This window comes from Dipodomys spectabilis, unplaced genomic scaffold, assembly GCF_019054845.1.
Source record: "Dipodomys spectabilis isolate Male_0828 unplaced genomic scaffold, ASM1905484v1 ptg000003l, whole genome shotgun sequence".
In the NCBI taxonomy this organism is placed as follows: domain Eukaryota; kingdom Metazoa; phylum Chordata; class Mammalia; order Rodentia; family Heteromyidae; genus Dipodomys; species Dipodomys spectabilis.
This window is the reverse complement of record NW_024870680.1, coordinates 1,928,334-1,941,696: the sequence shown is the minus strand read 5'-3', so window position 1 is coordinate 1,941,696 and position 13,363 is coordinate 1,928,334. Positions and strand designations below refer to the sequence as shown.

The window sequence follows — 13,363 nt, the reverse complement described above, 5'->3', positions numbered from 1 at the left end:
CAATGTGTTTTCTTTGGACCCATAAAATATACTGGGATTGCTTTTATATCTGATTTTCGTTATGCTAGCTAAAGAGGAATTATTTTGTTTGAATAAATAACAGATCACCAACTTACAATGTATTAATGCTTAATTTTTCTACACGTTTGGTATTAATATTCTTTTTTGTTGTTGTTGGTCGTGGGGCCTGAACTCTGGGCCTGACCACTGTCCCTCAGCTCTTCAGCTCAAGGCTAGCACTCTACCACATGAGCCATAGCACCACTTCTGGCTTTTTTTTGTCTGCTTATGTGGTGCTGAGGAATCGAACCCAGCGCCTCATGTACGCAAGGCAAGCACTCTACCATTGAGCCACCTTCCCAGCCCAGTATTAATATTCTTATACAAAAAGTTACCTTATATTGCAAGACACCAAATATCTACAGCAATCTTGCTTGGAAAAAAGCAAAGACCATTGGTTCAGGTTTCTAGATATTTTGTTTACCACTAATATTTTCCAAACTCAGATTGTATTCCTCTAATTGATAACTGGTTTCCTTTGAAATGAACAGTTAATTTCCTATTCAGATGCACTGGAAAATGCTGCATAGTGTGCTTTATGACACAAACTAACCAGTCAAGGCTTTTGAGAAACATAACTGAAAAGAAATTTCTTGTACAAAATACCTGCTCCAGGTATTTTTTCTTTCTGGTCAATCTGGGAAATGTTACCGTAAACTATGTCTCAACTACTTTAGATATATTTCTCTTCTTATCAGTGAATTGTTAGTGTTTGTTTGCAGGGTACTAGATCTACCAAAACTAATTCCAGAAGAAAACATTTATATATTCATATTAAGTAAAGAAGAACTTAAATAACAGGCAGTTGGACAGAACAGCAATGAAGTCTCCCAAAAATCACATTACAGAACCCTCTTGCTCCTTGGCACTGCTTCCATCATGGAGCCACTGCTTCTATGAGTTACAATCCTCTGCCATCCACACCAGCAAAACAGATGCCTCACATCTGGCCTTTCTCCCTATTTCATCCAACTTAAATTCAAATTTCATGTGTGTGTAACTGATGGGTGAAACATGAACACATCCATCTTCAACCATCTGGAAAATGGGATTTTTCAGCACTCCAGCCTTTACAGAACCCTACATACCACTGCCCTTGTCTTTCAACATAGACTGCATTTAAAGATGGAGAGGTTCTTGATTGTATGGAATGAACTAAATTAAAAGAGAGCTTTTGAGTTTTACAAAGTCACGAATTTCTTAGTAGTACCCAATTTAGTAGCTGTAAGAGAGTAGGTGCTCATAAATTGTCACTGTAAAAAAATAAATATATGATTGTATAAGATCACCTTGCAACCCCAATCTTTCCTGAAGCTAAAACAGAACTCCAAAGAGGAGAAAAGACTTGCTCATAATCTCCAAAATAGACGCAACCAAAGTCTTAAGTTTGTGTTCATTTTATTGTCTCGTGGTTCTGATAAGATTTTTCTTTTTGGCCAGTTGTGGGGCTTGAACTCTGGGCCTGGGCACTGTCCCTCAGCTCTTCTGCTCAAGGCTAGCGCTCTACCACTTGAGCTATAGTGCCACTTCCAGGTTTTTCTGCTGTGTGTGCTGAGGAATTGAATCCAGGGCCTCATGCATGCAAGGCAAGCACTCTACCACTGAACCACCTTCCCAGCTCTAGCTTTTTTAAAAAATTTAAATCAGTTATATACATTATATGTTATCTATTACATGTAATGTATTGTATATATTATATCAGTTACAGGGAGGGGTATTCTATTGTTACATCTCCATACATGGTAACAGTGTATTTCAATCATTTTTACCCCTCCATTTTACTCCCTGCATCTGATACTCATATTCACCAGGTAAAGCCCAGTACTCTGTTTTTACAAAGGGATACAAGGCCATGTGATTGTAAAGAATAACATCAAATCAAATCAATATATGAAATGAGTTGTTAAATGTGAATAATGCTATGCTAATTACTGTATGGGACATAAATGACAATATGTATCTCTACCTGCCCAAATCATGGTCAAAATGAAAGTTTGCTGGTGGACTTTTTCTCTGTGTAGTACTACAAATAGTATCTCACCAGCATTACATCTGTAATTCCTATTGTTGCTTTAAAAAGAATCAGAGATAGAGAAAGTGTTCTTTTTCTTTCTTCAAATTAGGACACTAATCCCATCATGAAGACTTCATTCTCAAAACCTAATTTAATTCTACATACCTTCCAAGGGCTCTGACATCAATGCATTATGTCAGAGGTTATGGTTTCAACATACAAATTCTGATAGGACAAAGTTTGGCATATAATAATATTAAAGTAAAACCAAATGGTACATTGTTACTCAGAGTGGCATTGGGGTACTGGTCTTAGAACAGTCAAAAAACAAAAACCTAATCTCTACAACACTAGGCAGTACTTGCATTGTACTGTGTTAATATTGTTTAATGCTAGCTGAAAGCATATATGTGTTTATTAGTACCAATGTTTAAATACCATTCTAGTTCACATATAATGTAATAATCTTGTGAGCATATACTTCCCATGACCTTGTGAACCTTCTGTTGTGTTCAAATGTTTATTTTAGTCACTAAGACAACCACCAAAACATTAAGAATTACATCAAATAAGCTAATAAGGGGTGAAATAGTTTAAACTTTCCAATGAAAAGATAGGGAATGGGCTGGGAAGGTGGCTCAGTGGTAGAGTGCTTGCCTTGCATGCCTGAGGCCCTGGGTTTGATTCTGCAGCACCACATAAGCAAAAAAAGAAAAAAAGCCGGAAGTGGCGCTGTGGCTCAAGTGGTAGAGCGCTAGCCTTGAGCTGAAGAGCTGAGGGACAGCGCCCAAGCCCAGAGTTCAGGCCCCATGACCGGACCCCCCCAAAAAAAAAAAAAGATAGGGAATGGCAGAATGGAGGAAAAATAAGACCCAAGGTTGGAGCTATGGCTCAAGAGTGCCAGGGGAGCTAGCAAGATGAACAAGCATAAGTCCTTGAGCTCAAATAAACAGATAAATAAATGGAGATAAGGTCTAGCATATGTTGTCTTCAGGAAATTCATTTCAGGAATAAAAACACACTATATAGAAAGTAAACAGAAGCAAAAGGAAATTATAATAAAAAAGTACACAAATAGCAATGACTATACTTAGTCAAAGTCATACAGACAAAACATGTCATTATGTAATGATTAAAGAATCAACTCAACAGGAAATATGTGTATACCTAATATCAGAGCACCTATATGTAAAGCAAACAGTGACAGATTTAAAGAAAGAACTAGTGATACAATAATGAAATAAAGTTGAACTTTTAATAGGAAGTCATTGAAGAATAAGTAGATTTGAACTACGTTCTAATACACACAGAATAACAGACAGGTCACAACAGTCTACCCAACTACAAGAGAACACAAATCTTTTTCAACTGCACACAGAACCGTGACTAGAACAGGCCATATATTGTCATGACAAAAAATTCAAAAAAATTAAGATTTATTAGAATCACACCAAATTATTTTTGCAATCATAGTGAAATGGAATTAGAAAATAATACAGAAGGGAATCTTGAAATTTCACAAGTATGTAGACATTAAATAATGCAGTCTTGGATTATTGACTGAATAAAATATAAGCAAAAGTAAAATCTAAAAGAAAATTAAAAAAATTGAAATAATTGTAAATGAACACACAATATACTTTAACCAATGTGATATAATATAGGCTAGTAAAATGTGGGACATGTATAACAATAAACTTTAATGAAGAAGAAAGAGCTCCTTCAAAAAGTTAACTTTAGGGGCTGGGAAGGTGGCTCAGTGATAGAGCGCTTGCCTTGCATGCATGAAGCCCTGGGTTCGATTCCTCAGCACCACATAAGCAAAAAGAAAAAGCCAGAAGTGGTGCTGTGGCTCAAGTGGTAGAGCTGAGGGACAGTGCCCAGGGCCAGAGTTCAGGCCCCACAACCGGACCCCTACCCCCCCCCCCCCAAAAAAAAAAGTTAACTTTACATTTCAAGGAACTAGCAAAAGATAAGACAGGTTGAACTGGTTTGGGGCTTTCTCCTTTCTGAGAAAGCCCTCCATATACCACAGGCATCAAATCCCCTACTAGTGGGCTCTCACTACCCCTTTTTAATGCATAACTTTGAACATGAGAGGTTTTCTCTTAGCATTTATGTTTTACTTTTACTGCCCATAAGCCTGAACTCCTGTGTCACATAGACTCTCACCACTTCTTCAATGACAGACTAGTACTGGGTATACACCTTGTGATACAAGCAGAGACTTCTTGGTTGTCTTCAATCTTAGGAAGATCATGTGCACAGAGATTCAGTATGCCTTTCTTTCTTCAAGCAAAAGGAAATCATCTCCTTTCAAGCAACCCTGAAGGCCGTAGGGTACACTGAGATTTGTCCAAATGCTGCTTTTCCATTCACACACCTAGGCAGAGCTTGTAGACCTGTGTTACTAAGCAGCCCCTTTCAATGTCCTGTTTGATGACAGTCTGTCTCAAAGATGCTTATTTGGAGTTATAATCTCTTCTATCATATTTTCATGTTTTTGGATTTTTCAAATTTGTCCAGGGGAGCCATTTAAAACTAGTCACTGTGTCTTTTTGATGTGTCACTTCTTTTGTGAGTAATTAGAAGTAGTCAAATAATGCAATAGAATGCTTTCACCCAGTGTTAGTGTTCAAGGAGAAGAGCCGAAATAATTCATGGAGGCCAAATACAATTTTTTTGAACTTTTATTTTACCCTAGTTGTACTGAAAATGGGGAGAGATTCATTATCTATACTCATTGGTATCCTTTTCCTGATAATGTGTGTGTATTACACACACACACACACACACACACACACACACACACACACACACACACAGAATCTTTTCAAGTTTGAGGCAACTGCAGAGACCTGAAAAGGATGGGTTGACCCCCATTTGCCCTTGAAAGAGAATAAAATTAAGGCATTTGCAGGAAAAAGGATGGAACTGGAAATCATCATGTTAGGAAAAATAAGCCACATATTTTTTTCTCATATGCATAATTGAGGTCCAAAATTTTTTACAACACATAAAAATAAAAGGGAGCCTAGTTATAAAAGCATGAGAGGTTGAGAGAGGAAAAAGAGAGAGGGAGGGGGACAATATGATCAAATACTTTGTATGTACTTATTCAAATATTATAATACAACCCATTTAGAATTATAAGTTTAGTGAGTAGAGAGAGATAAGAAAGAGAAACAAAGGTGTGACATGGATTAAAGTATATAACATGCATGCATAAAAATTTCACAATGAAACTTTCACTTTGTACAATTAATATATACAAATAAAAATAATACCAAAATAGACATTTAAATCAGATCATGCCATAAAAAGACAACAGCTCATTTGTAATTATTAGATTTAAAAGTTCAGGTGATTCCAGTATCCAATCAGACTTAGCGATTACTAGACTGTGTATTCTCTCAGGTCTTTTTTAAGTTTAGGAGTTCACTTACTTTCCAAATCAATGGACGTTTTCCTTACCTATGTTTCATTCTCTTCATTCTTATCTTTATTCTTCTCCTTCCCATTCTACATCTTTCTCCTGTCTGCATTTAGTTTTTCTCCTTTAATTTACTTCTCTTCTCCTTTCTGAGCAATTAAATCCAACAACATTAGCTGGATCCCAGATAGGGTCCATGTTTGTAGGTGCTGGTAGGAGAAGTTGGCGGTGAGGAATGGGCAGCAAAGACCAAGAGTGGAGAAAGACGTGTAGGGGCGATGCTACTGTGATGGTGTCGGAGGCCTGCCCAGGGTACTGGAGCAGAACTGGATGGAGTGGGTCCTGTAACCACATGGGGGAGATCGGAGCTGCCTGGAAAGTGGAGGGCATCTCAGGGTGGAACGTTAAAAACTACTAGAGGACTTTTTAGTTTCTTCAAAGTGTCCAATACTAAAAGATATTTTCTTTTCCTTCTGCTTTTTGTATTTTCTTTACTGTACAAGCTGGATATTGCTTCTTTCTTCTAGCCCTCCCTGGTTTCTCAGGCCTAACCTTATTCATCTTTACTCATCCTTAGAGTCTTTCTTGGGAAATTCCTCTCTACCTCGACTTTCCTAAAGCAGTTCCCCTGCCCCACCTTGCACACACACACACACACACACACACACACACACACACACACACACACACACACCACACACACACACAGATCAACCTCCAAACTCCTTAGCATCTTTTCCTGAAATTCCTCTCACTCACATTTTCTCAGTCTCCCACCCCACACCTCCAAACTAAGTTAGACCTCTCTGAATTCTCTCTTATACAATATTTTCTCATTACAGCAGCTTATTTTTTCCCATATAGCTAAATAAGTTTTGAGCTAAATGGTTAATTTGAATCTGTCTACTAAAAAGGAAGTTCCATGGGAAGAGAGTCCACATGACTTTTGCATCTTATAGGGAAATTCATAATTTAAGAACTTTATGGAATATACACTTTCTACTAGTTTTGCCAATTTGATACATCCATGGATGGAAAGTAAGGAGAGGAATGACACTGAGGGAATGAATGAGAGAGTGTCACAGAGATCTTAAATGAGTACCTAGAAGGAAATTGATGAGTACCTAGAAGGGTAATTGATTTATATGTCTGTCCACTAGAACTAGAGAATTAGTTTTAATCTGGGCATAGTGGTACATGCCTGCAATCCTAGCATATAAGAGGCTGTGGCAGGAAGATTTTGAGTTTTAATTCTGAGCCACACCATGAATTTCAGAGATCAAGACCATCCTAGGTTACATGGTGAAATGGGGTAGGGTAAGGGGCAGAGAATTTCACTCAGAGAAAATGCCTACTTAAGGCACAATTGTTTATAAATCAAAGTATAATTGTAAAACAACTATATGTAATGTGTCTCATATATAGTATATGTTTAACAGTTCATTATTCTGATTTAATGATGACAGTTTACACATGTGGAGGGGTAGCACTTTGTAGACACACTGTCTTAAATGTATTCTTGTTGGCTATCAGGATCTCTATTAAAGAAACAAACACTTTGGGATTCTCCCATAATTTGTTTTGCAATAATTCCTAGAGCAAAGGGGAGAGCTCTAAACCCAGAAAGGTTCAGTCTCACCCAATCTTTATGTAATTAGAAATGACCTATTTTCCGTGTTAGTTTAAATGATAAATAGAATAAAAGGCAATGACAGAAGTATTTTCCACTCAGGGTCATAACCTGAGCTCTTTTATTTTTTTTAACAGTAAGTTTTAACTTCAGGATTCCAAAAAATGAGGGCATAAAACATTTTTAGCTGTCTTTATTCTTTATGTTAGCCTCAGTTCTTTATTCTAGATAGTAACAATACTGTAATATTTAGTTTCTTAGAAACACAAAAAGATCAACAACCTCAAAGCTACAAATCAACTTCCTAAAAAATAAATTTAGAAGCAAGAGACAAATGCTAATACAGAGATAATCACCTCCTGTAGTGAAGGAGTTTGGGGGGGACACAAGGCCATGTGTGTGACTTTGTGTTCAGTGAAGGCTCCAATTTTGAGCTATGGACCTTAGTCAGAATCTTGTGTCTAGTTCTTTTCCAGTACTGAATGTTGAAGATTCTATTTGTGTTTGCCAGATAACCATGGACTATTCCCTATCAAATGTAGAAAACAGAGATACTTACAGCATTTTACTTTGTTTCATCAAGTAATTTTTTTGGTAGTAAATGACTAATGGATATAATTTCCCCTGAGAGGGAATCATTTTGCCTGTTTGCTAAGGGAAGGAAAGCAATAGAAAACAACAACAACTATGAAATGAGCACTTAATAGTAACTGTAGAGTAGGAATTGTTTTTTTTGGTAATATAGAAGGAATTTCTTGTTGAAAGTTTATATGTTTTTGGTACTTATTTTATTAGATTCAACCTTCTGCTACTATTTTACTGAGTTGATCCTCAACACACCTGTATTGAGTCTATGTCATGAGTGAATTTTTCTACTAAGAGTATTTAAGATACAACATCTGGGTTGGGTGCTAGAAGTTCATGCATGTCTCCCAGTTACTCAAGAGGCTGATATCTGAAAATTACAGTTTGAGGTGAGCACATACAGGAAAGTCCATGAGACCACTTAACCAACAAAAAGCTGGAAGTGCAACAATCGAGCTCCATTGGACTGTGGAGTTCACCACAACTGTACAACTGGTGGGTAGAGATAAGAGGGAGACAAGAGGGATAGAGTGAAGGAACAGAAGACACTGTACAAAAGGAAATGTACTCATTACCTGATTCATGTGATTGTAATCCCTCTGTACATCACCTTCATAATAACAAATAAATTAAAATAAAAAAGTTAAAAGTAGAGCTGTGACTTAAGTGGTAGAGTGCCAGCCTTGAGCAAAAATGATGAAAGCCAGTGTTTAGTCTCTGAGTTCAAGCCCCAGTACTGGCATGCATGCACACCTACACCCACCCACCCCACATGCGTGCATAAGTGTGCACTCACACACACACACACACACACACAGAGCATGTGATCAGCATCACAATCACAGACAAGGAGAGACCAATAACACAAGGCAAAATATGGTCATGTGTTAAAGGATTGGTAAAAGGAAAGTACCAACAAAATTCTGAACAGAAGAGAAATAACCATTCGATATTTTAAGCATTTATTGAACACTAGATATTTTGTTCTTTACATGTTATAGCAAACATTTACAGTTATTCTGGAAAACAAAATTATTTCTATTTTAGTCAATTTTACAAAAAAAATCCTTAAAATTCATGATCAAATTGAACATCAAAATTGGTTAATGATTTTTTTTTTTGTTTTCTTTTTTTTTTTTTTGAGACAGAGTCTTACTATGTAGCCTCTGGACTAAGATGCTGAGACTACAGTCATATGCTACCATGCCCAGCTGAAGAACTGCGATTTAAAAGAAACTGTTAATTCTATATATTTTCTTACTATAGAAGTGCTTCAAAAATAGTGTCAGTTGAGCTGAGTTCTGGTAGGTCACACCTGTAATCCTAGCTACTCAGGAGACTGAGATCTGAAGGTCATGGTTCAAAGCCAGCCAAGGAAAGTTTGTGAGACTTTTATCTCCAGTTAATCACAGAAAAGCTGAAAGTGGTGCTGTAGCTCAAGTGGTACGGTAGTAGCTGATCTTAGGGACAGCACCCAGACCCAGAGTTCAAGGACCAAGACTGACAAAAAATGATAGTGTCAATTGAGCTGAGCCTTATCATTTGAGATAAAGTTCACTTTCAAAAAACAACAAAATTTTAAACAGGCAAATAAGAGAAAGTATTTGCATTCAAAGAGTTTTAATACTGACAGGAGATGCAGAATAAAATATGTTGCCTGAGCCCAGGTTGGTGGTTCATGCTTGTAATTATATCTACTCAGAAGACAGAGATTTGGGGATCACAGTTTGAAGCCAGCCAGCAGGGAAGTACATGAGAATCTTATTTCCCATTAACCACCAAAAAGCTAGGATTGTGGTTGTGGCCAAAGTTGTAGAACTGTAGCCTTGAGTGATAAAGCTGAGGGACAGTGCTTAGGACTTGAGTTCAAGCCCCAGTACCAGTGAGCGTGTGCACACACACACACACACACACACACACACACACACACATTGCCTGGGATGTATATAGAGAAAAGACATCCTACAGAGAAACAGATGAGCAATGTTGATTGGGTGAAGTAAATCTTTCCAGAGGAAAAGGCACTTGAGCTGAGTTGTATAAGGTACACAGGTACACAAGGAGGGGGGGGTACCCTGACATCGCTGGCACAGGGACTGGGTGACCCAAAGGTATTAGCATGAAGAATCATGAAGTCATCAGAGAATGGCAGGCAGTACAGATGGGATCAGCCTGGAGCAAATGTGGGAACACACAGGACATGAATATGAAGAGGAGAGGAGAGGAGTGATGGAGAGTCAGATTCTCATTCAATGATGCTGTTCTTTAAAAACTGAAGGCCAGAGTAGCCCCAACCTGGATTCTACTCATGAGACCCTGCTCTCTCTCTCTCTCTCTTTCCCTCTCTCTCTCTCTCGGTGCAGGGATTGAACTGTGCCACTTGAGCCAGACCTCCACTTCTAGCTTTTTGCAGATTAATTGGTTATGAGAGTCTCACTTCCAACTCTATGTGGCTTCCATCCTCAGATTTTGGCCTTCTGAGCAGCTAGAATTATAGGATCCACCAATGGGTCCACAAGACATTTCTAACTACAGTTTCACCTCTTAGGAATAAAACATGTAACTCACTAATTTATATTTTGTTTATTTTAATATAGTTTATTTTTAGTATAGTTTTATTCAGGTTAAACCAAAAGAGGGGGCAGAGGTTTTGAAGTGGAGAAACAGGAGTCACTAATTTTCTAAAAACTTGCAGGTTCTGTAATGTGATTAACCTCTGAATGGTATGCTGGTCCCAGGGAGCTGTCACTTACCATAAAATAACAGACCAATCAATTGGATGCTAATTTTTTCATCTCTAGCACAAGGATTTCCCAACATGGGCTGAATGCAGGTGTGATATGTCATTAAGGGATCAACTTTGCCATTTGGTCATATTAATTGTGCTAGTTGTTAACAAAACCTTTATAAGTGAGGAATTCAAATGAGAGATCTTAAATAATTTTTCTTGGTCTCTATATCTATTAAGTTTTGATCAAATTGAAGGTATGTAGATTTCTGGTTTATAATGGATAGAATTACATTCTATTCACTCACAATGACTGTAAAAATTATGATCACAATGATAAAAGAATTATTATAACTTTCTAGGTGCTTATTTTTTACCCCATTACATTACATATATTAAACCTTGTAATTTTTATAACAATGTTTAATAGGTAGAAAGGTATACCTATTACAGAAATGGGAATGCTCATTGGATAGATGTGAAAATGTGACTTGAGGGTATGGGTAGGGTGAGAGTGACCTTGACCATGGTGTATGGTACTAATAAAATGGCTTGTTGAATTAAAAACTTTTGTACAATAACTTAAAGATAATTTTAAAAATCAAGAAAAAGAAAAGAAAAGCTGATGTTAAAAAAAATGCAAAACTTTTCCAACGGGAGAATTTGGTTAAGTGCTGGGGAAGACATTGAAACCCAGTCTGAGTACTAGATTAGTGATGACTTTTATTAGTCCAGTAATGCTACAAGCATCAAGAGAACTTGTAAGTTAAGAGAATTCAGCTAATATGTGGCAGAGAACAGCCACCTGCATATGATTTCCTCATGGAGGTATGGATCTTGTGTCTTCATAATTCAATGCTACAAATAGTGGACATTTTCTACTAGTTTTTTCAGTTCAGGGCTTTGTCGAGTCTAGCACCTAAAACACTCCTCAGTATTTTGTTTATATTTTATGTACTTTGCCTAGGCTACCCTTGGACTACAATCCTACCATTTCCATCTCATTGGTGACTGGAATTACAGGCATGCACCATCATGCCCAGGCCTTATTTTTGCTTCTGTGGTAATTCTTATCAGTCACAAAAAGTTTCTTTTATTATTTTTACTTATGGGAGAGTTAGAGTGCATTATATTTTCAGTAAATATATTTTACTGTTTTAGGAGAAATTTTAGATACTGAGAAGCAAAATTCTCAAGGCTAAGCAAAAGACACTTTTTGATACATACTTAACCAGTTGGTGACATACCCAATTAACTTCCCAATATATTTGAGTTCAACTGTGACAACAGGAAGCATTGTACTTATAAACTGATTTTATGAACAGTAACCATTTGTACAAGCACTTAAAAGTAATAAAAATATAATTTGAAAAAAGAATGTCCAAAATAAATAAATCAGTTAGTTAATTAATTAATTAAAGAAAACTGAATGTGTATGTATGTGTGTGAATCTTAGAACCTTTTAACAATATTGGGACTAGTTCAACAATCTCTAATAGACATTCCTACTGATATGAAGACTACTGATCTTATCAAAACAGCATTTTTATTTTAGTTTTACTGTAAAGTCAAGTGTCTAGAATTGCCTGCACCACTTCAATCCCAGCTGCCCTCTGTCCTGCAGCCTTTGCCACTGAGTCTGCTTGTATTTCAGCCACTCTGGTGGTCTGCATGATCAGGCCACCATTTTCAACCAGTAATCACCTTCCTTGTTCTGAGGTGGTCTTTCTCATAATTTTACAGACTTTCTGAGGGCAGAGAGAGGATGACAGGCGTTTCACGACCGCTTCACAGACAAGCGAGCTGTAGCAATTCGCAGCTGTACACACCAAGAATCCCCCAGAAGAGTGGCTCATCTAGACACAGAAAAATCAGAAGAGCATTTTCCAAGAGTACTGACCTGGATGTGGTAATCTCAGAGTACTTCCTTCCAGTCTCCTCCATGTTCCTGGATTTATGAGTCCCTCTTCTTGTTAGGTGTATTTTCTATCTTATTACTATAAGTTTCATTGTCCAGGACAATGAGGGTTACAAGCATAAAGTTTGGAATCAGTCTTTGATTTTCTCAAATGACTTCTGTATTCATTTCAAAAGAGCCTTTCATAACCCTATTGAGTAGTTTTTAGCTAAATACATTGCCCAGCTCCAGTAGAAGTCAAAATAGGAATGTAAGATTCTTTACTGCACACAGTTCAAGCAACATACTCAAACTTCTAGGGGAATTAGAAGGATAGTTATCACAAGGTTTAAAGAGTGTGTGAAGCAGTTTTCTCTGACTCTTTAAGTAGAAGCAAGGTTTGAACTTTATTTAAAGCCCCTATTCTTATGAAAACTTTGAAATAAACCTAGTCACCAACACTTCCCACTCTTTTCTTAGATGTGCTGAGGGTTGACTCTGGAGCCTCATGCGTTGTAGGTAAGTGCTATCTCATGAAGTTACTATATACCAACCATAAACCTACAACTTTTACATGATCAAATAATCCAGCCATTTTCTTTAATACTTCTTTGTCTCTGAAAGTGAAATTCTCTTACATCAGTAACCAGGCTTGAATTCAGGGCCTAAGCACGATTCCTTGGCTTTTTGACTCAAGGCTATCTACCATTTGAGCTACAGCTCCACTTTTGGCTTTTTGGGTAGTTAATTGAAGATGTCTCTTCTTCCTGACCTGGGTTGGCTCCATACCAGGATCTTCAGATCTTAGTCTCCTGCATAGCTAGGATTACAGGCTTAAGCTATAGGCACACAGCATGATATTTTTTTTTATTGTGAAAATACTGTACAGAGGGATTACAATTACATGGGCAAGATAGTGAGTACATTTCTTATCAAGCATTGTAGCCTCCTCCTTTGTTTACCCTTCCCATCCCTTCCCATCCTCCCTCCCCCCCAAGCCTCCCCCTCCCCCAAGT

At 37.4% G+C, this 13,363-nt stretch overlaps 1 long non-coding RNA gene across 1 annotated transcript in view; it reads left to right on the top strand.

The window, feature by feature from the left end:
* The window catches only part of LOC122116901, a 37,525-nt gene extending 25,199 nt beyond the window's left edge, over positions 1 to 12,326 (top strand). The window contains exon 3 of the long non-coding RNA XR_006149033.1: positions 12,194 to 12,326. This is a non-coding gene — a long non-coding RNA (uncharacterized LOC122116901). The remainder of the gene's footprint in view (positions 1 to 12,193) is intronic.
* Positions 12,327 to 13,363: the final 1,037 nt, after the last annotated feature.